This window comes from Fukomys damarensis, unplaced genomic scaffold (assembly GCF_012274545.1).
Source record: "Fukomys damarensis isolate Sample0158 unplaced genomic scaffold, DMR_v1.0_HiC HiC_scaffold_11, whole genome shotgun sequence".
Classification (NCBI taxonomy): Eukaryota; Metazoa; Chordata; class Mammalia; order Rodentia; family Bathyergidae; genus Fukomys; species Fukomys damarensis.
In genome coordinates this window covers 42266531-42292121 of record NW_022900923.1, presented here as the reverse complement: position 1 = coordinate 42292121, position 25591 = coordinate 42266531, and the positions used below count along the sequence as shown (strand labels likewise).

Sequence of the window (25591 nt, the reverse complement as noted above, 5' to 3'; positions counted from 1 at the left end):
TGGGGTTGCAGAGGAGCAGGGAGCCTGGACATAAGTTACTGGCCAGTGCCTGGCCCCAAAGAAAGCGATGGATCCCAGCCCCGGGTGATTTCACTCCCAGAAGACATCTGGCCACGTCCTGGGACATTTTTTTTTTGGTCATAACTACGAGGCTGCGGCTGGCATCCTGGAGGCAGGGGCAGGGATGCCACTCGGTACCCTACCGGCACGGGACATCACCCCACAACCAAGAATTAGCCACTGCAGAGCGTCAGTAGCCTCGAGATTGACTGGCGATCCAGAGCGGCACGAAGCACTTGCCATCCCATGGAGAATCTCAACAGCTCTGAGGTAGAGTCAGTAAAAGGATGTTGGGCGGCCATAACTAAAACAGCTCACTAACTCAAGTACTCACGCTCTCTCCGTCCCCTCTGTGAAACACAGAGTGATGTCGGCGGCTCAGAAATACTCAAGCATGAACACTCTAGGATACTTGTGACCCTCTGCCTCATCAGCACAGATGTGCTTACCGTTACAGTTTCTGACTGGACACCGCTGTGGAAGGCGATTGGCTAAGCGGGTGCAGCAGCCGGCTTGGTGTTAAGAGGTGGGGCCTGGGGGAAGGGGCGGGTCGTTGTGGGCGTGGCCTGGAAGGCTTTGCCTCCCTCCCCAGCTCCTCCCTTCTCTCTCAGTAGGTAGTCCCGAACTCCTGGTCCTGGCGGTCCTCTTGCCTCAGCCTCCCAAGCGCTGGGATTGTGGGCATGTGCCGTCACGCCTGGCTTCTCTCTGCCTCTCGCCCACTACCATGAGGAGGTCTTCTCTGCTCTCCACCTCTTCTCTGCCATCCTGCCTTGGAGCCAGCAGACAATCATCTGAAACGTGAGCCAAAGTAATCCTCTCCTCCCTTTAGTCACGTGTGCTGGGTATTTTGTCCCAACAATGAGGGAAGTAACTAAGACACTTACCGAGCTGCTTTTGTTCCTTGAAATCTTCTTATTATTTTTTTGGTACCAGGGATCGAACTCGGGCCCTTGCGCTTGTGAGGCAGCCAGTGGAACCACTGAGCTAAATCCCCGGCCCGAAACGTTCTTCTTATTAATTACATAATGTAGTTACCTATTACATAAATCAGAATTTCTTGCTCTTGGTACTGATATGAATCAATGAAACATGAATGCAAAAATAAAGTGATCTGTTCTATGAAAGTGGACATGGCAGACTGGCTATCAGCCCCACAAAGCTGGCTCCTCGGCTTCCTGGGCGCACAGCTGGACTGCATTTCCCATGGTCCTTTGCAGTGGATGGGCGCGTGCTTCCTGTTACCCCCTGTTACACCGGGTTCCCGTTACCAATGGAAGTGGTGCACGTCACTTCCAGGTGGAGGTGGTTTAGCCTTCCTCCAGCTCTTGCCTCTTCTTTCACTAGAGGCATCCAAAAACAATACCTTGGAACCACATAGGGGAAGACTGCAGAGCTGAAAGTGGAAGGCATCTGCATCCCTGAACCATGCTTAGAGGAGAGCCACTCACCAGTTAGGAGACCCTGCTTTGGCCTTTGTGTGAACAAGAAAATTCCATTGTTCTTGAGCCATTATACATTTGGTGGCTAGACTGTTAGAGCAGGTAGTATTTCCTTAAGTGATATAACTGGATTGAAGGTTTGGAGATACTAGTAAAGCTGAGTCCCTCAAAACTGCCATGAAATTAAGCAAGAGGGAGAGAATAGTACAATATTGGGAACTATATATATTTACATATATATAGATATATCTATCTATCTATCTATATATATATCCCCCACCCCAGGGATTGAACTCGGGTCCTTGCGCTTGCAAGGCAGGTGGCGGAACCACTGAGCTAAATCCCTGGCCTCCTATTTCTTTTTAAGAGTCTTTAAACTTTTACTGTATTTTGAAGAAATCATTGATTTTGCATTGCCAGCATGGTTTGTGCAAAGAAAATCATTTTGGAATCTAATCAGCAAAACCAAAAGGCCTCGCCTTGCGTCGAAAGATGGACCTGTGCACGTGCACTAACTACATATAATCTATTTACCACTAGTCCCCACCCCACTGAATGACAGGGCGCTCTGCCATTTTACAAAAGAAAAAATTGCGTTCAAGGAGGTAAGGTAGTTATTCCAAATCACATGGCTAGCAAGTGGCAGAGCCAGAATTTGCTTCCCGACTCCCATCTCTTAGTGGCTACTCTGTGCATGGCTTTCCTTGCTCTTGGAAATTCTTGTTCCAAAGTGTATCTGCTGGAGAAGCCAGTTTTAGCTTCCAGAAGCTGATTACAAACAATAGACAGCAGATGCACCCATGGAAGTTGCTCATTTGGCAAATGCTTTCGTTGGAAGAGGTATTTAATTGCATAAAAATGGCAGAGACCCTGGCTGCGCGGCAGGCGGTCCTGCTCAGCCCCACGGTGCATCTGATCTCCATCCCTGCAGGTGCAGCTTCTGGAGGAACATTCGGGATCCCAGGCTCCCCGCACAGATACCCATCTTTCTTTATGATTCACAAACAGATTTCTCATATGTTATCTTGCCTGAGCCTCTCAACCACCCTGTAAAATAGGCACGATGAGTGTCACCTCATCTTACACAAAACTGAAGCTTGGAGGGGTTAAGTAATTTCCCTGAATCCCCTGGCACTGTGTGGCAGGGACAGAGAGGAGATTCAAGGCCACGCCTGCACTTCTGGGTCCATCTGCACCCCACGAACGACTCCTGCCACCACCCCATGTGCCTTCGCTCCAAGCCCCATGGTCGTTTAGCAGAGGCAGCTTGGTCCCTCAGTGAGAACATGTCCTGGTTTGAGTCAGGCCTCCGGTTTACCAGCCAGAGGCGCAGTTTTTTAATCTTTTCTGTGGCCGAGAATGGCCAGACAGGCCCATTCAGGACTGAGGAGGAACGTAGAGCCACTCGATGCGGTTGTGATCCAAAGCCTGGCTCAGCTCTGTACAGTCAGCTGTCTTTGTACCCGAGATCCGGTGCCCCTGTGCCTTGCAGCCGGCCCCCCAACTGCCCTAAGTGGAGGACCATTTTGCTTGATTGGAAGCTGCCCAGAACAGGCATGAATTTTGATTTGAGGAAAATATTCTACAGGGTGATTCTTGCTTTTGACCAGGAGCCAGGTGATTCCGGTCTTGCGTCCTGTTCTTCTTCCAAGACTCAATTTTCCCATTTGTAAAATGAATGGGTTTGATTAGATAATCTAAGATCTTTTTGGAGGATGATTTTCAGTGGTTTCCGGATCCTTTGCCTTGGGTTGGAAACTCCCTGGGGCTATGAATCCTTGGCTCCTCCAGGCTCAGGTGTCCCTCCTGCTCCGCCCAGGGCTTGGCAACAGGTCGGTACACACTCACGGGCTCCTAGGTGCACAGTGTGTGCCAAGCAGGCAGCCACTCCGGGGAGAGTGGAAGGGAGAGAAACGGCCCTGGCTCCCTGGAGTGCTGCCAGCCAGGCTTGTGGAGTAGCCGGAGACGCCCACAGGGCAGAGGACTCCTGCTTAGGCCTCCACAACGCTCCACTGAGGAAGTCAAAAAACCCATTAGGCCTCCACAACGCTCCACTGAGGAAGTCAAAAAACCCAACAGGTCTCCTTGCTGCCAGTATCCTCCTCTGCTGATTCATCCCTCACGTGGCTGCAGATTTACGAAAATCCAGATCTCATCAGATGCTCTCCTGAATTAACGAGGCGCCTGCGTCTCTTCCATGGCTCCCTGTGTCTCCCTGGTGGGAACCTGAGCCCACTGGCATGGTGTCAGCCCTTCGGCCTCCAGTCCTGCCTGCCTGGAAGGGTTCCCATGGGGTCATGCCTCTTCGGCACCGTGGACTCTGGTCATCTGGACCTTCCTCTCCCCATCCCTGTCTCTGACCCTTCGCCAGCAGGCTCTTGAGCCCTGGAACACTTGTGTGGCCAGTTAAGTACAATCTGATGGCAGCCCCTTTATTCATCTCATATTTGAACCTCACCAGCCGAAATTCCAGAGTCTTCCTTTAAGGCTTCTCACCTCCCACCACTCAGTGACACCCACACCACTGCCTAAGAACCTGAGGATTTACTCATCTCAAAGAGATTAGTATGTGAGAAAAGGCAAAGTATAGGAAAGAAGGGGGCCATGTGAGGTAAACTGGGGTGCATTTCCTGGAGAAAGAGAATTTTCTCTTGTGTGGTACTGGGAGCTGAACTCAAGATCTTCACATCGAGCTATGTCCCCAAACCCCTTTAAAAAATATTTTAATTTTAAAGCAGTGTCTCACTAAATAGCACAGGCTGGTCTTAAACTTGTGATCCTCCTGCCTCAGGCCCCCAGAGTGCTGGTGTTGTAAATAATGCTCCACCACATCTGGCTGAGAAAGAGGATTTTCACCAGAATTTAGAATCACCTGAGAGCCTGGCGGGGAGCTGGCACTGGCTGTGGAATGGGAGGAGCCCATAGCTGGGAAGAGGGAAAAAAAGCACCTTCCCTGGCTCTGATCCAGTGAATCCAGCCTGTGGCAGCTTTCAGGGGGACTCGTTCAGTGTGGATAATGTTCCAAAGCGGCAAAGTCCCGGGAACCATAAACGTGTTCATGCCTTTGACAAGTAATTCTGCTTGGGAAAATTTATACTGAGGAAATAATTCAATAGAACACCAAAAGCTCTGCACACAGCGGTGTTCACACAGGCATTCTTCACAGCAGGGAACATTTGGAAGCAATCTAAAATGTAACAATAGGAGCTAGTTAAACAAAATACAAAATGGCCATGTGATAAAGTGTTGCGAAGACATTAAGATTTATATTGTTACAAAATAATTCAGCTGCTGGGCATGGTGGCCCACAGCTATAAGCCCAACACTCTGGGAGGCTGAGGCAGGAGGATCACAAATTCTAACCCAAATGGGACAACTTAACAATTTAGCAAATCTCTGTCTCAAAATACAAATTTAATAAGGGCTAGGTGAAGCAGGGGCTGCTTTGGGGCTTCTTCTCTTTCAATGCTATCCTCTTTCTATTCATCCTTCCCATCTCTGCTCCTATTTCTTCTTTTTTTTTTTTCCTCTGAGTTTATTGGTACATTCTAGGTATACAGTACAGTTACATTCATTATTGGGATCTTGTACCTTTACATGAAAGGTTCTCATTTTTTCCCCTTGTCGCTGCCCTCCCTTCATCCCCTCCTCCCCTTCCCCTGTACAAACCCTTCATTTCCAGTTTTTCATTTTCTCTCCGCTCCTGTTTCTTTGTGCCTTCAGGATGGAAGTTGAGGAAGGAGGAAAAATATGAGCTGTTTTGTCCATCATCCCCACAACTGTCACTGGATTCTCCCGCTGTTGGGTGGAATTGGTAGCACTGGCTGGGCTGAGGGGGATAAAATGGTCTAGAAGTGGCTTTTTGTAGGGTGTGGCCCAGTCAGCCAAGAGCAGAGAGAGTGGAGAGTCACCCCAGCCCCACAGAGGTGACCCAGGCTGGTCTCTGATTCCTCGAAGCCCATCTTAACTGTGGCGTCCTCCGTAACTACACGTAACTGCTGCCAGCTCTTACAAGAAGCTCTAGGACTGGATGCCTTAGCTCTATGTCATCTAGCAGATAATAATTTTCACTCAGAGGGTTGTCATGAAGACTACAACATATAAAATGTACAAAAGTTGCTTCCTCTTACCTGGTGCAGGAAAGACTGCCTTTCTCTGGCTGGTGCTGAAACACAGTCTTCTTCTGACCAGAATGAAAGACCATGGTCCCCTGAGACGTGGCTGGGCTAATTTCCCAGCAATCCAGATCTGTTTAGAGTTTCCAGGACCTGAGGGCAGCCGAGTGACCCGTGAAAAAGTGAAGATGCAGGGATGGCCAGGCACAGAACACATCTCTCCCATCCCCAGTGCCTGGTTCACAGAAGGGTCACCCTCTAAGCCAACAGACTCCTAATGGCCACTGGCTGTGTCCTTGGAGCTGTGATCCTGGTGAACTTACCAGAAAAGCACCTTTCCCACCCTCTTCCAGTGCCCACCAGCTCCCCAGTGGGGTTGTTCCCACCCTGGGCCCTGTGAGGTGGGGAAAATTCTCTGTTCATTCTGTTTTCATGAAGAAGTGCTCATCTAGGCTAACGCCCCTGGTCTCTCACCCCAGACCCCTGAGGAGCCAAGGGCTTAGTGGGTTTGAAGAAAGAGTTGGGTATCATGGTGGCCTCTGCCAGGTCTACCATGCAGTCGAGGGGCTCCTTCTATGGTGTGGTGAGCTCACCGAGCGTGGGCTGGGCCTCTGGAACAGTCCTGCTGCTTGCGGGTGGACATGGATCGAACAGCATTTGAAGGAGTTAAAAACATTATTTTCAGGGATGGAGATGTAGTTCAGTCGTACAGTGCTTGCCCACCATGTGAAAGTGCCCAGTACTGGAAAAAAAAAAATGACTTCCATAAAAATACGGAATTGGTATGTCCCAAAGATTCTGACAAACTCATTAAACAAGAAATATATTAAAGCTGGTTCTTTTTGGGGGGATGGCTGGTTTGGTACCAGGGATTGAACTCTGGACCTCGCACTTGGGTGCCGCAGAGCTAAATCCCTGGCCCAAAGCTGGTTCTTAGGAGGACCTGATGAGCAGAGATCCGTATAGTTAAGTAGGAAAGAAATGCAGAAATAAATTCATCAAATTAGATGAAAAACCAGTTAATATACAGCAATAAAACTGTAGCCCTTCCATTATCTTCTCTACCAAACGTCATCTGCAGTTCTACCAGACAAAAACCTACAAATTAACATGAACGTTTGGGAATCTGGGTCTTAATGCATAAGGTGCCTATGAAGCCAAGTAAAGGTTCATTTCTCTGAGAGAAGGGAAAATACACGTTGAGGAGTATGTTACACAATCCTTCCGTTATAACCCGGAGAAGACAAGCAGTCGTCTCTTCCTGTATTTCCATGTTCTAGATACTTCTGAGTAATTTTATTTATTTATTTATTTAAATAGGGTCTCACCGTGCAGCTCAGAGTGGCCTTGAACTCACAATCCTCTCACCGAAGCTGAGATTCCAACCTTGCCCAGCTCACAGTTCTTTTTTTTTTCCAGTACCAGGAATTGAAATCAGGACCTGGGGCTTATAAGGCAGGCCCGGCGCCACTGAGCTAAGTCCCTGGCCCATCTCAGAGTTTGTTTTGTTTTTTTTGGTACTGGGGAGCAAACTTGTATCCTTGTGCTTGTGAGTCACAGTTCTTAACAGGGATAAATTCAGTAGCAGAGGGAGGGAATATTAGCAAGTATATTTAAATATTTTGTTGAAATGGAGTTTAATTTTTTTTTTTTTTGCTGTCTATGTAATTCCTGAGTCTCTGTTACATGGGTAGAGAAAAGAGGGGTTGTTTAGTTATTTATTGAGACTCTCAAGTCCCAGTGGGCATGCACATCTTTTGGCAGAGCCTGCCCTGGTGCTGGGGCTGCCTCCTGGGCCCACTCTGGTCAGGGACTCCCAGTCCCTTTGCATTCTGCCCCTACTGGTCCAGGAGGCGTCCTCAATGCAGCTCTCAGACTATGAATGCACAGGAGACAGACTATTCATTTTCTGCTATAAATTTGCCAAGACGCCAGTTTAATAAACAAAACAAATATCTCTTCTCAGTGTTTTTCTCCCCTCATGAATATGCATGAGCTCTCGGCGTTTGGGAAGAAGCAAGCTTCCAGGGACAGCTTTGGAGTTAGAGACCCCTAGGCAGAGCAAGCTCCACGCCTGGGCTTCCTCTCCCCGTAGCCTCACACAGGGCCTCTGCAGAGGTGGAGGGGAAACGGGATCTGGCGAAGGGCCATACTCCTGTAATCAGTTGGTGAACGCTACATCGTGAGTGCCTACTATTTGGCAATCGCCAGGGTAGGAACTGAGGCCACAAAAATGACCGAGATGTGTAGCCTTGGTCCTTCACAAGTTCATGGTCTCCTAGGAGAAAAACCCATAAACAAGAAAAATTATAAATACAGCATGATAAATACAGCAATAGAAGCATGTGCTTGGTATAAGGGTTTGTTTATAAAACAGATTGGGGTAGGGAAAAATACAGACTGCAAGCAGATAATGCCTAGCATCAAATTTCAGCTTTACCGCTGGATTGAATGTTTCGGACAACACTTATAAATTGGGGTCAATGCCTTCCTTACTGTTTTTGTGAGTACTGGAAGCACTGTATTTAAAGCACTCGAGAGAGTGACCAGCACCTACTTGGCACTTAGTAAATTATGGCTATTAATGAGAGGCATTGATTTAAAAAAAAATTTAGTGACAGTAAATAGCTCACCATAGAATTGCCCTTCGTAATGTATAAGGCATCTTCAAATCCATTATCTCAGCCCTCGAAGAGGGTATTTTTGGTCCCTCTTTCCTCATGAGGAAATCGGGGCTTGGAGGTGAGGAACTTTGCCAAGCCGCGTGGCCAGGACGGAAATACTGAGAAAGCATGGTTTGGGGTAGGACCGATTGCTAATGACCCGGAATCATGTCAGGCCCCTGTGCTGAGGTCACCGTGGCTGTCGTTCAAGTGGGGGAGGCCAGAAGGTGGCAGAGCTCACGGAGCCTGGGGGAATCCAATAAAAGGGTGAAAGCAAGAGGGACCCCTCTTTTTCTTACCATCTCAGGAGGAGACTTCAGGCAGGTCAGGCCAAGACTAGCTGGCTGTCCCAGCTATGCAAGTTTATGTCTTCCCCTTGCCCTCTACCTTTGCTGTCCTTACTTATCCACTCCTCTCAGGAAGGTGCGATAAACTCCTAACAAGGAAGATCACCTTGCTGTGTCTTTAGAGGGGCAAGAAAATGGGAATCAAGAGTCAGCATAGCCTACTGCCGGGAAGAGGAGAGCCCCAAGGGCTGTGTGGGTGGTGGCAGCCTTTCAGGGGATGAGCAGGCAGGCTGAGTCTCCTCCAGCACCTTCCAGAGGCTGCAAAGGAGAAGTGAGCCTGGGATCCAGGGGGCCGGAGAAGGGGTCCTGGGGAGTCATCTCACCCGCACGTTCTCGTACAAATGCACCTGCCCAGGCCTTGCACAATGCAGAGCGCAGGCAGATCTGAAACGGCTAGGACAGGGGACACCGGTGGCAGGGCTGGGAGGAAAGCTGAACCCTTGGGCCCAGGAAAGAGCAGTGTGTGGGGTGAGGCCTGGGCCGGCTCCCAGCGCTGCTGCTGACTTCTCTCTGCTACTCACGCACAATCCTTCTAAAGTCCCGCCCAAGTCCACACCACTCTGTCCTGTCCTAACATCCCTGGCAGAGACATCGCCTGGCCCCCACGTCCCCCAACCCCAAACAGATGAAAAGGCAGCGACTACATTTTCAGAGAAGCCGAGACCAGCAGGCTTGACCTCCAGTCCACAGGACTTGCTGAGCCTCAGGGTCTTCATCTGTAAAATGGGGACGAATAATCCCAACCCTTGGTGCTCCACGGTATTCTGAACAAGAGCTGCTTAAGGCAATAGGTATAAAAGAGCAGGGAACAATGTCACAAAGCTCTGAAGGGCTAAAGAGAATTTTGTGTTTCGTTAATTTTAATGAAGTATTTTTTAAAACGACTGAGCCAAGCTTGTACCCTTTTATGGCGACGTGGCGCTCTCCCGTGCTGGGTGGTCAGGATTTCCCCACTGGGCTCCACGCTGGCAGAGAAGGCCCAGGCGCTGAGCCCTGCTTCTCCGTCCACGCCCTTTGCTCCGCGTGGCCCCTGCTCCCCCTGCTCCCCCGGTGGCGGCTGCCCGGTACCTCGGCAGGATTTCCTGTGGGATGTAGGAGGGCACTGCCGTCTTGTCCGTTGGGAGGTCAGGGCGCATGGCGGCGCCGAGGTGTTAAGAGCAGCGTGGTGCGCCCGCATTAGCACAGGGCAGAGCGGCCAGAGGCTCAGGAGTGAGACGGGGCGGAGGGCTGTGACGTTCCCAGGTCTCTCTTCTCCAAGGTGTCCATTTCCGACAGAACCACCGTCTCTGAGAAATCGGATGCGCGTGTGTGTGTGTGTGTGTGTGTGTGGCTTGTGTGCGGTATGCGAAAGCGCCGTGTAGGGCGCATGTGGGTAGTGTGAGTTCTGTGAGCAGTGTGCATAGGGCAGGTGCACACGTAGTGTGTGCTGCGTACGCATGGTGTGAGCTTTCACGTGCGGTGTGTATGCCGTGAATGTGATGTGTTTGTGAGTCACGCTCGTGTGGTGTGAGTGTTGCGGTTGTGGTACGTATACAATGTGTGTGTGGTGTGAGTGTGTGTTGGGTGTGTACACAGAGCGCACACAGCTCTTTCCGGGGGGATCCCGGCGCTGCTCCCCTCAGAGGCAGGGAGGGGACTGCGCCTTGCCGCCACATCCTCGCTGGTGGCCCAGGTCTCCCCAGGTCCTCCGGGTGGGGGGCATCTGGAGCCGGGGAAGGCACAGCTGGGCCCGGGCTCAGGCAGATGTCCCTGCTCCTCTTCCGTCGCTGCCTCCCCTGAGGCCCTAAGTACCCATTGCCAACTCGCACAGAAAAGCCTGCCTGGGATCGGGGGGCTGAGTGTGGTGTTCAAATTGCAAATCAATGCAGCCTGAATTAAATATTGATTCTTCCCCTTTCCTTTCAAGGGAGTTTCTTCAGAGTAATTGGCTTGCTGGTTTTCTTTTGGTTTTTTAATTTTTCATCCTGATCCTTAAATACTCTATTGCAGAAAGACTGACCCTGTGAGGCTGAGCGCGGACCAGGGCACCTGCCATCCTCCCAGACCTCCTCGTCCTGGGAACTTTCCTCTCCACAGATGACATGTTAGCGAGCAGGCGTGGCTCATAAAGCCAGGCTGCCTGCCATCACCCACAAGGCTGGCTGGGGAGAAGGCAGCGCCCCAGAAAGGGGGAGACACCGGCCAGGCCGCGTGAGTGACACAAGCGACACTGACAGGCTCGCCTTCTCGGGACCCATCTAGGTTGCCTCCTGCACTTTCCTCCAGGAAGTCTTTCTTGATCAGCGCCCCCAAACCACTGTCTGCCCGTCCCCGGCATCTCCTCTGAGATTGCCAGGGCCAGAGTAAGATATTTAGGAGGAACGGAAACTCCAAAAGATGGAGGCACATCCCTCAACTCTCTCAGCGTCCCCAAGTAACATAACACAACATGGGGACCAGAGCGAGGGAGACTAAGAGCGTTCTGATTTTTCCACCGTGACGACCAGAACATCCCGGAAGGCATGGACATTTTTTTTGCTTGTGCCTGCTGTGCTAGGCTTCTGGTAGTGTTTCAAGCGCTGGGTATGTTTGGGATGGTGGTTGTCTCTACGGAGGTTGGAGTCCTCTGCCTTGTCCTGGTGGCTTCCTCAGCCTCCCAAGAGCCACCAGGCCCAGGGTACAACCAGCACAGGGGGCCCATGCTCTTTCTTCCCCTGTTGCACGTCTCACGCCGCCGTCACAGCTTCTCATGCCTCTGGAACGTTTGGTCAGCGAGTCAGCCACCAGCTCTGCAGGAGAAAAAGCCAACAGCAGGCCTGTATCCCCAGGGGACCAGAGGGCGAGCTGTTCTGGGATGAGCTCGTTAGCAGAGAAATTTAATTACTGCCCTCTCAGTATACTGAAGGCTCTGTCCTTAGAGCCTCCCTCCTGGCACTCCTGCACTCTTTCTGGATCATCTGGGGGCCTCCAGGTGAAGGGATAGAATGGAAAAGTGTGGGCTCGCCCGAGAGATTTCAGAGTCCTCTGGAGAATCCAGGGCTCCGATCCCTTGTGTCCCACACACTGCTTCAGGCACCACTGTTGGAAATTCCTCCATTCAGACCAGTGGTGGTGAACCTATGGCTTGCATGCAGCAGAGGGCTGTTTGTATCGTTGGCAGCTCTAAAAGGTTCGCCATCACTGGTGTAGACTCTGGGTGGGCCAGGTCTGGCTCTGAATGGCAAAGGGTGTGCTCATTCACTAAACACTCGTTGAGACCTTTCGTGTGCCGGTGTGGCGGGGCGCGCATAAAGAAGTAGATATAAAAACAGCCTGTGAGCTTCCAGACACCTGCTGGGCAACCCACACATAAACAACTGCAGTACAGCAAATGAGAAGTATGATGGGTGTGTCTGCTGAGGCTCCCGAGAGGGACACCCGGACCTCATGTGGGCGGGGTGGGGACCTGCGGGGAAGGTCTGGGCAGGTTTGGAGCTGGTCCTCATGAATGGACGCGCCAAGTGAAAAGGTGGACAGAGACGGGTGCTCCGAGGAGAGGAGCAAAGGGAGGAAGAGACTTAGGGGACCATGTGCTGTCTTCAAGGGAGCGTCTGGTGCCACCAGAGCTGGCGGGCAGCTGCTCAGCATGCATCTGGGTTCTGTGACTGTGGTATGTCTATGCCATGGGCCACACAGAACCGGCCTTTTGGGACGTGGGGAGGGAAGGACTAAGTGCGATGCTCTCCATATGGGCTTCTGGCCTGGCTTACTATTGAGCTTACTGAACTAGCAGTCTTTTTTTTTTTTTATTTTTTAAATTTTTAAATTTCGGAAGTGTTTCTGAGACAAGGTCTCCCTGTGTAGTTCAGACTGGGCTTGAACTCACTAAGTAGCCTAGCTAGGCCTTGAACGCTCAGTGATCCTCCTGCCTTGGCCTCCAGAGTGCTGAGATCACTGGTGTGCGCCACCACACCCTGCCCTGGCAGTCTGTTTTCATTTTAGTTGACCCTCTGACTGATGAGTCCTGTGACCTTGTGGAAGTTATTTTTAGTTGTCATTTCTAGTTTTCTCATCTGTAAAATAAGGTTTTTTTTTTTTGTTTTTTTGGACTCAGGTCTTTGTGCTTGGGAGGCAGGCACGGGAACCACTGAGCTAAATCTCCGGCCTGTTTTTTTTTTTAAATTTTTTAAATTTTTTATTTTTTGTAAAATGAGTTTTTTAAAAAGCCTCTTAAGCTGTAAGCAAATGGAGGGAGTTGCTGGCCTTGCTTCCCAGCTATTAAAGCAGAGTCTACTGTGCCTTCCCTTCTGCCCAGCTTAGGGCCCAGCTGGAAAAGCACAGCAGCTTTTTGCTATCGTTACAGCTCAGGACACAGCCTGCTCCATACTCACCTTCTCAAAATAGACCTGACTCCAGTTCAGCACCTCAACAGATATTTAGTTTAACAGTGACACATAGATGATTGCCTGATTAGCAATGATTATTATAAAACAATCAGTGATGATAGAATACAGAGAGACGGCCATGTCTATAACATTGCTAATATAAAACGTTTTTGTTTTGTTTCATTTTGGTACCAGCGATTGAACTGAGGACCTTGTGCTTACAAGGCAGGCGCAGCACCCCTGAGCTAAATCCTCGGCCCCTGCTAATATAATGTTTTACATGTGATATATAAATTGCTAAAATCCTGTTGGGTAGCTGACAACATCAAAAACCTAAAAATACAGTCAAGTTATTTTATTTTCCTAAGGAAGCGTGTGTGTGTGTGTGTGTGTGTGTGTGTGTGTGTGTGTGTATCTGGATTCAAACCCAGGGCCGTCCACATGCCAGCTAAGTGCTCTACCACCGAGCTAAATCCTGAGCCAGGTGATTATTAATTCTGACAACCGATCCGAAGGAATAATTCTACGTACACAAAAAGCTTGTTGCATAGGTACATTTGTTGCTGTGTTACAGATAACAAGGAAAGACTGGAAACAGTCTGTATAATTAGTCCTAAGATAATAGTTCACTGAATTGTGATAGAATCACCTCCTCAAACATATGGGGTAGCTGGAATAGTCAAATTCAGACAGAAAGTAGAGGGGGAGTAGGAGTTATGTTTCATGGGTATAGAGTTTCAGTTCCGTAAGGTAAGAGTTCCGAAGATAAACGGGGGGTTGCACAACAGTGTCACTGTACGTCATGCCACACAGAACTGTGCACTTAAAAATGGTTAAAATGGGCTGGGGAAGGTGGCACACGCCTGTATTCCCAGCTACTAGTGCGGCCGAGGCAGAAGGATTGCAAATTCAAGGTCAGCCTGGGCAACTTAGTGAGCCTGTCTCAAACTAAAAGGGTTAGGGTACAGTGCTTATGGTTTTGACCCCTAGTACTGTTTTCAAAAAAAGATTAAGATCGTGATTTTACACAGTTAAAAAAATATGCACGGGGGCTTGGCATTTAGCTCAGGGGCACCACGCCTGCCTCACAAGCACAAGGTCCTGAGTTCAATCCCTGGTACCCCCCCAGAAGAATCTGGCATTAAAAATATGCACTGGGCTGGGGTGTATCTCAGTGGTGGCTTTCCTAGAAGTCCCTGAGGCCCTGGGGTTCATCTCCACACCATGAAACGATAAAAAAGACCATCGAAGAACAGTAAAAAGACATTAAAAATCCCTTTTCTAAAACCCAGGCTACTTAAATAGAACTTGTCTGGGGTCTGGTGTATGAGGTAATGAACGAGACCGAGGAGAAGATGAAAGTACTCATTCACTCATCTGTTCATCTTTATCGCAAGACAAATGTATGCCCACGAGCACTGTGCTGGGTGTAGGGCATACCGTGGGCCGCACAAGGGAGCCTGGCCCCTCACCTGTTCTAAGGCAGCACAGGCTGATGACCATGAGGACTCACGTACCCTCGCCGATTAGTGTTGGGTTTCTGCTCTGGAGAGGAGGCTGGGTCCCAGGCGGATGGCACGGGCTTGGCTATTTCTGAGGAAACCCTTCCTTGGCTTTGCCCCCAGGCCCAAGGACATTCCTCCTCTGGAAGGTGGTGGCTGAAGAAACCCTTTCACTTATTTTTAGGCCTTTGGAAGTGATTCAGAGGGAAGAGATGCAACCCCCAAACCTGCTAGTATCCAAAATGCGACTTCATGGTCTCTAAAATTGAAGAATGAATTCTAGGAGCAACAGAGGTTAAGAGTAGGAAAAGCTTATTGAGAAAAAGAAAGCTTCTGTGTAAGAGAGACAGAAGGGGGACCGGAAAGTGGGCTGCCCACCCACCCCGCTTCTCAAAGGTGTTTTATGAGACAGAGCCTACCAGGAGAAGCAGGTTCAAGGTGGGACAAAACTATAGTGAATTAGTAAGATTACAAGTACAGTTGCCTAGGTAGTGTTGATCCGATGAGAAATCACAAGGTGGACAAAACTATGATCAACCAATAAGGTTCGGACAGATATGTCACTTAGGTAATATTGATTAAATGGGGATCCCATGAGGAAGCAAGTCCCATAGCAAGCACACAAGGATCTTCTGTCAGGGATCTTTCCTGGAAGAGGTGGGCAAGATCTTGTGATCACCAAGTGATCGATACCTATTTAGAATATGAATCACTGCTATTTATATCCTTAGGGGCAGCTTGAGGCTGTGGTTTCTCTCCTTTTACCATTGGGGCTTTCAGTGACTGTACCTTGACTGTCCTCGTTGGCTCCTCAAGGGTGTGCCCTGACTAACTGCCGACAAGATACCTAGTTAACTTACCTATCTACAGTAGAAGCAGGTGAGACACCTGGAAGGTCAGCCACCTACATCTAGGGGGTTTTCAGGTTGGTGTTCTATCCCCACAGCCGCAGGGGGCTGTGTCAGCCTTGAGAAGGGAGTGGAGCTCTTTCCTGCAGGCCAGGGCCTCTTCTCGTGCTTGGCAAAGCTGGCTAGGAAAGTGTTTCAAGACATCTTCACGTTCCAGGATGGGGCTCAGATACAGGAAGGGTGCTGCTGGGATACTGCTGAATGCAGTACTTGGGAGGGCCTGGGAGGGACAGCGTGAGAGGTAGGACCAGCCAGTTGGCCCTGTTTCTTGCGTGTTAGGGAGGCAGGGCAGGCTAGGATGCTGAGTGCACAGACAGTAAAGCTGGGCCACCTAGTCCAAGTCTGGGATCTGCTTTTCAAGGTGTAGTCATCTTAGGTGAATGATTTATAACTCAAAAAAAAAAAAAGAAAGAGTGATTTATAACCGACTCAGTTTCTTATCTGCAAGATAGAATAATAATGATAATTAAGCTGGGAGCTGCAGAGATGTTTAAATGAGTTTAGAACTGCAGCAGCTTAGAGCAAAGCCTGACATGTGGTAAGCGCCAGGCAAGTTTCTCCTGAGTGAAATGAGATGAAAATCAGTCATTGGCCCCATGGAGATCACGAAGTGAGGACTCTGTTTGGAGACAGTGTCTCACTGTTACCCAGGCTGGCCTTGAATTTGCGATCTGCCTGCCTCAGCCTTCCTCTGAGTGGCGGGGTGTGCGGCCGCCACACTCTTGAAGGCTGTGTGAGACACTCTCGAAGCCTGAGTGCCAAACCCCAGACAGGGCTCCTCTCCTCTCAAGCAGGAACTCTCCCTGCTTTCCTGCTCCTCCCCCTAAGGTTCTCTTGCCTCCGCCCACCCAGGCAGGGGATTTTATCCACAATAACGAAAGGAAGGAAGGAGTGTGGGAGCTGCGGGGCTGCAGAGGCTGGAGCCAGGCTGCCCGCTTTGGCTGGCAGCCCCTGTGCCGCCTGCGGGGCCCAGGCAAGGGCAAGCCAGGAGCAGGCGGATGCGGCTCTGATGAGGAGATTAATATAATCACTATGTTACCAGCCCTACTCACTCCCCCATCTTTCCTTAATGGTGATTATTATACTTATTAGAGGCTCAGCTGCCGATGGTTATTGATTCTCCCCGCTGCAGCATTTTAATCAGGGATTTGAAGCTATTGTTGGTAACACAAGCCTCCAAGGGCCCTGGACAGGTGCGGAGCGGGACACCAGGACCTTTTCAGTCAGGCAGGCCAGGCCCCCAAGGTTCCAGAGTCACACGGAGCACCAAGCACAAACACGACCCATCCTGCCTGTCTGGGGGCAGAGAAGTGGGGGTGAAGAGGGGCAGCACCTTGCTGGCTTCCCTCTGCTGGCAGCTGTTCCAGGTGGTGTGGCTGGGGGCACAGAGCACCCCCTAACTAGGGCAGATCCCCCACCCCAAGCACCTCCCCAGACACTGGGCAGCCTCAGCACACAGCTCTGCCAGACTGGGTATGTTTGGGTCTCTGTGGAGTGAGGGGGAAGCACGGAGGAGCAGCCCGGCTAGGGCGTGATGCTGACACCCGCTGCTTCTCTGATGGACACAGCCAGGGGCCGGCACTGGCGCTGTACTAGGAGCTTTGCCCATATCACCTCCTGGAGTTCTCACATGAGCCCCTCCAGTAGTGCGTCATTAAGCCATTTTACAGAAACCGAAACTCAGCCATCAAAGTGACTTGCCCAGGGAGTGCCCTGGGTCACTCAGCTGGGCCACGGCAGAGGTGGGGTTGGACCCAGGTCTTCCACTGTGCAGGTTAAAAAGAAGCCATTTCCCTGGTGGGGAATCTTCCACACTTACGTGAGTGTCCCTCCTGCACCCCCAGGTCTGGTCTAGGAGACTCAGGGGAGCTGGGTGGGCTGGGCCTCGCCGCACACCTGGGAAATCCACCTGCCTGGCTCTGGGGCTGGGTGATGGCCCTGCACGGGGGGAAGGAAAGTCCTGTGGCTCCAGCCCTGGTTCCGCTGTGCCCTCAGCCATTCTCCCCCATGGTGTGCAGACTGGATGCTCAGTCCTGGGGTGCGGGGCTGGCTGGTGACCATCCCTCTGCTGTCCGGCTGCTATTGTACCTCTTGGCTGAGCTCCTGCAAGTCACCAATAAAAGTCAGGTGAAAATTCAGTAAATCAAAAATATTAAACATTAGGACAGTGGATTCCATGCAGCCACAAATAAATAGATGTGTAATGTTAATATTTTTCAGTTCTACTGAAAACCTGAAATGGATTCTGCCTTAGCAGTTTAAAGAGGCTTCTGGTTGAGGCTGGAAATTCTGGGTGCAGCTGAAGGCCACACTTGCCTGCTCATGCCAGAGGGGCAGGACAGGTGACACCTGGGTACTCTCTGACCGGTGTCCGGACTGGGAAGAGCCTTGGAAACCCAGTGGCCGGTGCTCTAATGCCCTCCGGACACTGGGCCCCCTCATTTTCAGAGAGAAAACCGGACCCTGCACTCCGGCCCACCCTGGCAGGGATCCCTTTCTTCCTGGGGTGTTCCGAGGCCCCTGGCTTTGCCCCAGTCTCCCTGTGCGCCCCGGCCTCCCCCTTCTCCTGTCCCCCTGGATCACCCCGGGGCCTAAGGCAGTGGGGGCGCCACAGCACATCTCTGAGCGCCTGCTGGTGGACGGCCCAGTGCCTCCAATGGCGTCGTCTGCATCCCCCATGGCTCCTGTGGGGCACAGCCACAGCCTGGGCCTTGTCTCCTGCTGGGTCTTTGGCCTTGGAGCCAGCCCTATTTAAAAACATTTTGCTCTTTCTCCTGTGTCTTCTCTCCCAAAGCACCAGCTCCTGTGGGATCTATGAGAGAGCCACAGAGGTGCCTGCTGCCCAGGGGATCTTGTCCCCCTCCCCAACCTAAGCAGCTTGGCCATAGTGCACCCCACTTTTGCCCCCTGACCGCCTTCCTTGCCTTCACTATCTGCACCTCCTGGGGCAGATGCCCAGCTGTGCTCCTGGTGAGGGTACATAGGAGGGAACAGAGGGACAGGCCTGGGACCCTACCGATGAGCTGCATGTCACAGTGCAGACCACACCAGCCTCCTGGGCCTCGGCTTTCCCTCTGTGTCCTGTGGAGGTGACAGTGGATTAAGCTGTGACTGGACAACATGGAGGGTGTGTGGTGCTCAGCCCACGGCTGGCACGCAGTTCCTTTCCTTTCCAGCGCAGGCCTCGGCCTTGGTGGGGCTGCACGCTACCAGGACAGTGAGGCCTCCGGCTTCAGTCCTCAATTCCTGCCCCTAACAAGCAGTGGATCTGGGTCCACGCAGCCCGTGGCTCCAATCCACCCAGAGACTTGCCGATGAGTCACAGCCAGCTGATACCACAGACTCACAAGGATTTGGCGTTGGGATCTTGGCGGTGATAACCAGCACTAAGGGAAACTTGGGACTGAATCAGAGGCCGGCTGCCTCTGTCCAGCCCTTGCCTGTCGGGATTCCAGTGAAAGGACATTCCTCCCCACGCGCCTGCACTCCTGTGCTGTCCTGGTGGCACCGAGGTGGAATGGGGTCTCCTGGGAGGCTAACTGTCCAGGGCAGCGGCCTGACTCCAGGGGAGAGTCCAGCGCTCACCTTCCAGGGACTGTCCTGCATGTTGGTCACCCAGGCCGCTGGCTAGGCTGGGCCCCAGAAGAGCACCAGGAGGTTAGGGCACAGAATGCTTCTCTCATGGCAGAGCGACAATGGCCTCTGCCATGGCCGAATGACGGTGGGCGCTGTATGTGCACGCGTTATGTAAGATGACCCTTGGAACACCGTGGAGAGGGAGTGGTATCCCTGCTTTACAGATGCAGAAAGTAAAACACAAGAAAAATAGCTTGGCAAGACTAAGGTGCAAACCCAGGTTCATCTCTACCAGTTCACCGGACCACGTTGTGTCTCAGGAGGGACGTGGTCCAGACAGCTTGCCCCCTGGTTTCTGACCACTGGTGGGGATGGCAGGTGCACGGTGAGTACTAGCCGGGTTCTGTATCACACAACCAGGCAGGGTGAAGGGAAACCAGCACGGGTGGGTGGCATCCCGAGAGGGGGGCAGAGCAGCACTATGGTTCCTGAGGCCCAGAGAGAGAGCTGAGGTTGGAGGAAGGGCCTCCTTCCCCGGAGCTGTGGTCAGAGCTGTGCTCTCCTGGACTTGGAGGCAGTGGCACCGCAAAACCCAGGTCTGGCTTGGAGCGTGAAGAGGTGAGAAGCCTCCACGGGCTTTGTGCCCCAAAGCTGGGACTCCCAAGTGGACCCCAGCCCAGAGGTCGGGGAAGGAGACCTGGAGGTTTGTGGTCCAGGAATAGGGACACAGAGCAGGGCGGGGCAGCACAGAGAGCCAAGCAGAATGGTTCCGTGCAGGCTGCCTCTGGTGCTCGCTGAGGGACGGATGCCACCCTGCTAAGGGTGCTGGCCGGGAGAGCAAACAGTACTGTTCTGCTTGTGTTTACGGCAGCTGCTTTCCTCTGGCTTTTCTGAATACCATTGGATGTGTCCTGGGTGCAAGAGCCCCCAGGAAGCTCCCAGAGGACATCCCAGGCTTGAACAGGGGCCTCTCTGGGGTAGGGAGGGGAGCTAGGTGGAAGTGGGGAGGAGGCAGAGATAAGCAGCTGCCAGGGAAAGAAAGGAAAAGAGAGGGTGAGCAAAAACCGTCCCCTCTTCTCACCTGCAGAAACACTCCCTGTCAACAGCCTGTTATTCTTTCTACAGATCACTATCGTGCTGTGACCATGTATGTGTGAGGCCCATTCCTGCAACACAGAAGCTTGTAGTAAGTAGCTGTGTGTAGGTCCAGCCTCCATGGGTCACCCGGCCTACAAGAGCTGGCTCTCTGTAAGTGTGTCAGTACGGCCGCCACCTAGACACACGGAGCCCCTTAGCCCCCTTGGCCCCAGCTCCTTCCTCACCCTGAGCATCCATGGGCTGAGCACAGGTTGGAGGCATCACTATAAAGCCCGTGCCTAGGGGTCAGGGAGCCACAGGAAGTGGGGTCTTCAGTTTTGAGGTGCTCTGTCATCGACTGCCCACGATCGCTTCCAGGGAGAGAGATGGTTCAGTAATCCATCCGACATGCAGCCATCTCCTGTCTGTTGGCAAGAGAGACCCGTGATGCCAGAAGGCCCTCTCCGTGCCTAGCATCTGTTGCATTAGCTTCCATGGCTTCTGGCACCTCCCAGCAGCTGGTGTGGAGCCAGTGGGAGGACGGAGTAACCTGCCAGCCCCCTGTTGTCTTGTGTGCACATGGATGCTCTGGACAAATGGAATTCGCGGGCTGGGGAAAGAGTAGGCTGAGGCCTTGCCCGTCACACCTACGCCTTGCCAAGCCTGCCAGCAGCCTAAATTGCAGGGTTCAGCTCCTGGAGAGATCTGCTGTGGTTTTGTTCTACCTTGGTCCCTGCTATGGAATCCTGCTTGGATTGAATCCCAGGAGAGAAGTATCGCTTTCCCTCTGCTAGCTGCTGGCCCTAGCGGCTGTGTCCTATGCCTGAGAGAGCAAAGTTGGACGGAAGCCTGCATCCACGCCAAGACAGTCCTGGGCTGGACCTGTTTCTGGGGCACTGGGGCACTGGGGCAGGAGCGGGGCTGGATGCTCCTCAATGTGCCCCACAGTTTTCCTAGTGGTTGGCCATGAAGGGTGGGCAGAGAGAGACCCTTGATCTTTCACCTTCCCCTCTGTGCTGTTCCCAACCTCTCCGTGTCACTTATGCCATAGAACTGAGGACACAGATGGAGAGGTGGGCGAGCGGAGGTGGCAGAGGACCGATCCAGCTCTCCCTCCCTGACCCGCCCTGCAGCCACCCTCCCATTTCCGAATTGCGCTGCTGCTGTATTTCTCTCCCTGCTCAGCCCCGCTGGCCACAGCCGCCCCATCCATCATGCTGGCTGCAGAGTAAATCTCACTGAGAAACCTTCCTGCCCCGGGCCTTGGAGGACAGGGCTCAGCCGTCAGAGGAGAGAGCGGTTTCCGAAAGGGTCAGAGTGCCAGGCCCTGCATGACTGACTGACGATGAATCACGGGCGTCTCGGTGCTCCAGAGCCTGGGAGAGGCTTTTAGCACGCACTCACTGCACACTAAGTGCGGCACAGAGTTATCGCTGTGCCTCACTTTTCTAGCAGTGGGGATTTTGTGCACACCCTCTGCACTGGACGGGAGTCTTGTGAGCCTGAGGCCTGTGTGCAGCTAGAGGGCTGCGTGGCCAGCCACAGCTAGTGGGGCATTCCGTGGAGTTGTCATTGTGCCTACAGCGGGAGGCCGACGAAGGCTGCTCATCGCTGGGAAGACGGGGAGGCCAGGCGCGCAGGGAGCCTCAGCCCTTCCTTCCTTGTGGGTCACGGCCTCTTGCTGCGGTCGCCTCTCTGATTATCTCCTGCTTGTAGGTTCCCATAGCACCCCCAGGCGAGTCCCTGCCTGGGTGCTCAGAAAGCCCCTTCAACCCTCCCCTGGAGTCACCGGGCTCCTCTTCCGTAGGGTCCCACAGTTGTGAAGCCCCTGCTCGCTTTTACCTTTACTGGTTTTCCGGGTCCCTCTGCCCCTCCTCTCGACCAGCCTTGCCACCGCCATTGTCACCCAGAGCTTATATCTCCCTTCTAATTCACGCGGTGTTGGCCTCCTAACCGATGACCACGGCTTGTCCCCTCAAAGCCACCTTTCCCTGGACCCTGCCTTACCCACCTGATCCTTCTGCTCCCAGGTCTCACCCCCTGGAACCCAGCAGAAGCCCTGCCCCTCCTCCTGCCCCCCAGGCCTGAATCCGGGCTCCGTAGTCCCTGCCCCAGCATTCCCACCTTCAGGGTGCTTCCACTTCTGCGCCCACAGGGTCTGGCTGCTCCTCTGTCGCCCAGTTACTGCTGGGCTTCGTACTGGTTTGTTATATCCACTGTGTCCCCGCCGTGTCTCCTGTCCTCAGCACCTGGCACATAAAGGGATTGACTCTATGTCACTGAATGAGCGAAATGAAGGAAGGACAAGAAGCAGAGGGGTCAGGTGAGTAAATGCTCATAAATAAGGGTTAAGAGGACAGGTGACTGGGAGAGGCAGGTTGGAGGAGCAACAGTGCCGAGATAAATTAGAAGATAGTGCAGATTCAGCCGCAGGGGGGAGAAAGCTCTGAATATACAAACCACTCTTTCCCTAGCTGCTCCTGTCAGCACCTTCTCAAAGTGAGGAAAAGAAACCTGCTTTCCTTATGACAAAGACTGATTTGACGATAAACCTTCGCGGCTTCCCAGGAGGTGGCGGTGACTCTGATAGGTGGGGAGGAGGCCGAAGGAGTAGGGAAGGGAAGACGGGGGAGGAGAAAGACGAGAGAGTGAGGCGGGGGAGGAGGCTTCTGTGCGCTGATTACTAATGCGGTGGAAGCTCAGAAGGTTCTGTGGGGAAGCGTTCATTGTGCATGAGAAAGCAGGCAGCGTTCAGAAGCTGTGCGTTCAGAAGCTGTGCGCCTCGGGGCTCTGCAGCCCAGCGGGAGGGGAGGAGAGGGCCCTGCAGGGTCTGGGGACTGCTCTGCCTTCCAGGAGAAGCAGGGTGGGGCACGGACTGGAATCTCTGCTCTCCGGGGCCTGGGTCAGCAGAGGAGGAGTGGGCTCGTCTGCCTTTTTTCGGGGAGATTCCATCTGGAGAGGGCATGGGCCCCTTCCCAGGGGAGGCGTCTGGTGGTCCCTGGTCCCCTTCTCTGCTCTCCTCTCCTGGGGGCTGTGCCAGCCCCTTCCTGGCACTGGAGTCTGGCAGCACATGGAAGCTCTGGGAGCCCCTTTCCCCGAGGGAGGGTCTATGCCTTCGAGTGCACCTCTGTGACTTTCCTTCCCTACCGCTCTCAGGGGCCTCCTGGGGGAGGCTCCTTTCTCTGGCCTGCTCCAGGAATCGGTGGCTGGTCTCAAGCCCATCTGCTCCTGTCTCTGAATACCTTCCCTGTGAGAAAGCATAAGAATAGAAGGATTCATGGCTTCTCAGACAGTCTACACCTTCCCCTCCAGGAGATTGGAATCCACTCGGGCCAAGGAAGAGGAGGCGGCGAGGCCACGCTGGTTAGTGTCCTGCATTAGTGCCTCCTCTTGGTGGGTTCGGCAGGGGCCTCCACTTCTGCTGTGGCCAAGCATCAGACTAGCCGCCTGCTCCAGTCGAAGGGTCACCATGAGACTCAAGCCTGGAGACACTGTGAGCCCGGGAGGGAGTCTTTCCCATGCTATGACTGGAGGCAAGTGACACTGCGGGGAACCCACCAGACCCCCTTGAAATGCGCCTTGCTGCCCCCTCCTCCCCCTTCCTCGAAGTCCCCACCTCCTGGAAGCTGGGATTCACCCTTCCTCTTCAAGCCGTCCCCTAGGGCTCCTGCTTCTTGCTGGGCTCCCCCTTCTCCACTCAGTCCCTCATTACCCTTCCCGGCCCTCGGCCCTCCCCTCCCCTTGTAGCCAAGCAACAGATTCTTCCTCCTTAAAGGTTATGTTTTCTCTGGTCACTGTCACCCTCCACTTTGTGATTCACGCTCCCTTCCCTCCTGCCTAGTGTTTTCAGCATGAGTAACAGGGACTGAGGACACTAAGTCTTTCAGAGCTGGATCCGCTGAATTTACAGTGGAACCCTGAAGCCCTTCCTGCTCAGGCTCCACCCCACCCGCAGCTCTGGCTGCACACCTGGGCCCCACTTGGCCTCCTCTTACCTTGAACTTGCCATGCTTGCTTCTGCCCAGGGTCTTTGCGCCTCCGTGCCCTCCGCCTGCAGCATGTTCCCCGCCACTTTGCTGGCTGCTGCTTCCTTCTCTTGGAGATGTCAGCTCAGCCGTCACCATGGGACGGGACTTCCTTGACTGCCACCCCTCCGGTCACCGGCTTCCACTCCCAGTATCTGCCGCTTCCTCTCTAGCACCACTTCCTGTCTGAGTTACAGTTTGTTTGTGATGGTTTGTTCATCTGCTCAGTTGTCTTGCGTGGAGAAGAGACCTGCCTGTTTATCATGCTGATGTCTCCAGCACCTGGTAAAGAGCTGTTCACAGAATCAGAGGACACCGAGACAGTGAGGTGGAGGCAAGGCTGAATCAGGGGAGTCTCTCTAGCCACAGGCCTTGCGGACTCAGGGGCGCCTTCTGTGTCCAGCTCGGAAAAGGAAGACTCAGGATCCTCATGAAAGGGTGGACCTTCAGGGTTAGGACTCGCCAGGTGCCCTGCAGCCTCTAAGGCCCTCAGCTGCGGTTGGCCACTCTGTTCGGGGTAGGGTGTGTGTGCTTGCCTCTCACCTCTGCCTTGTCGCGGAATCCTTGCAGGCCACCGTAGAAACTATGTGGGAAACACCACCCACCCAGTAGTGCTCACCTGGGCATGGGGTGCTGGGGCCTTGCGGGATGATGACAGCAATAAACAAAGGGCTCCCCCTCCAGGTAAGGCACAAGTGGGTGGTTCCTAGACTCTTTGGAAGGAGAGGGGCAGCCAACTTGGGGCTCCCCCGCACTGCCAGTGCACCAGAATGGCAGGGCTGGGCCACCTGTGCAGTTCCTGTCCCCGGGAGGGGGCTGCAGGGAGAGGCTCCCAGCTCAGATCTGGCAGGCAGTTGCCCCGGGCCTGCTCTCTCTGATTCTGTTTACCAATAAGATCCTATTGTGCTCTGGGCTCAAAGAGTGGAAACAAATCAGTGACTAGGAGCTCAGGAGCCAAAAAGTGGGGCTCAGAGACAATGGGTAGGAAGTGGGTGGGTGTGGGGAGAGCTACGGGAGAGTCTTGGAGGAGAAATCCAGGTGGTAGGTGCTGCAGCAGGGGACATTTGGAGAGGGTGGGAGGAGAAGGGGCCATTCAGGGTCAGACCTCTACCGCAGGTCTGTCTCTCCACGCGGGGGAGCTGTTCTGGCACAGTGTTTACTGGGTGTGCTCTGCGCAAGGTTCCCACAGAAAGCACGGAACAATGCCTTGGCTCGTGTGTCAGATACCCAGCTCCAGTCCAGGAGGGCCAGAGGGCTTGGCCCACAGGCCGGAGTTGGAAGCTCTATTCTGCCTCTTCCTTGCTCTGTGACCTTAGGCAAGGAACTGAGCCTCTCTTGAGCTCTTGAATAAAATTGGGGCATTGGATTGATGACACATACAATGCCACGGGACAGCCCGAGGCCTGGCACAGTGTCTTACCCAGCTTTCTGCAGCCTGGACCTTGGGCCCTGGTTTAAACCAGAGGGGAGCTCCTCATCTGCACCAGACAAAGGCCAGCCTGGGCACGGGAGCGGGGACTGAGGGACGTAAGGACT

The 25591-nt window shown here is 53.0% G+C and overlaps 2 long non-coding RNA genes across 3 annotated transcripts; one reads left to right on the top strand and one right to left on the bottom strand.

Moving 5' to 3' along the window:
- Positions 1-563: 563 nt before the first annotated feature.
- On the top strand, positions 564-20269 carry LOC117285599. The gene is made up of 3 exons (XR_004516675.1): positions 564-858; positions 18554-19338; positions 20079-20269. It is a non-coding gene; the product is annotated as an uncharacterized LOC117285599 (long non-coding RNA).
- LOC104876819 lies at positions 14828-24102 on the bottom strand. Of its 2 annotated transcripts, XR_004516674.1 has the most exons (4): positions 24026-24102; positions 22155-22279; positions 20276-20455; positions 14828-17480 (listed from the first exon to the last, which is right to left on the bottom strand). It is a non-coding gene; the product is annotated as an uncharacterized LOC104876819 (long non-coding RNA). The 2 variants fall into 2 exon arrangements; XR_784424.1 differs by lacking the exon at positions 20276-20455.
- Between the last annotated feature and the right edge of the window lie 1489 nt (positions 24103-25591).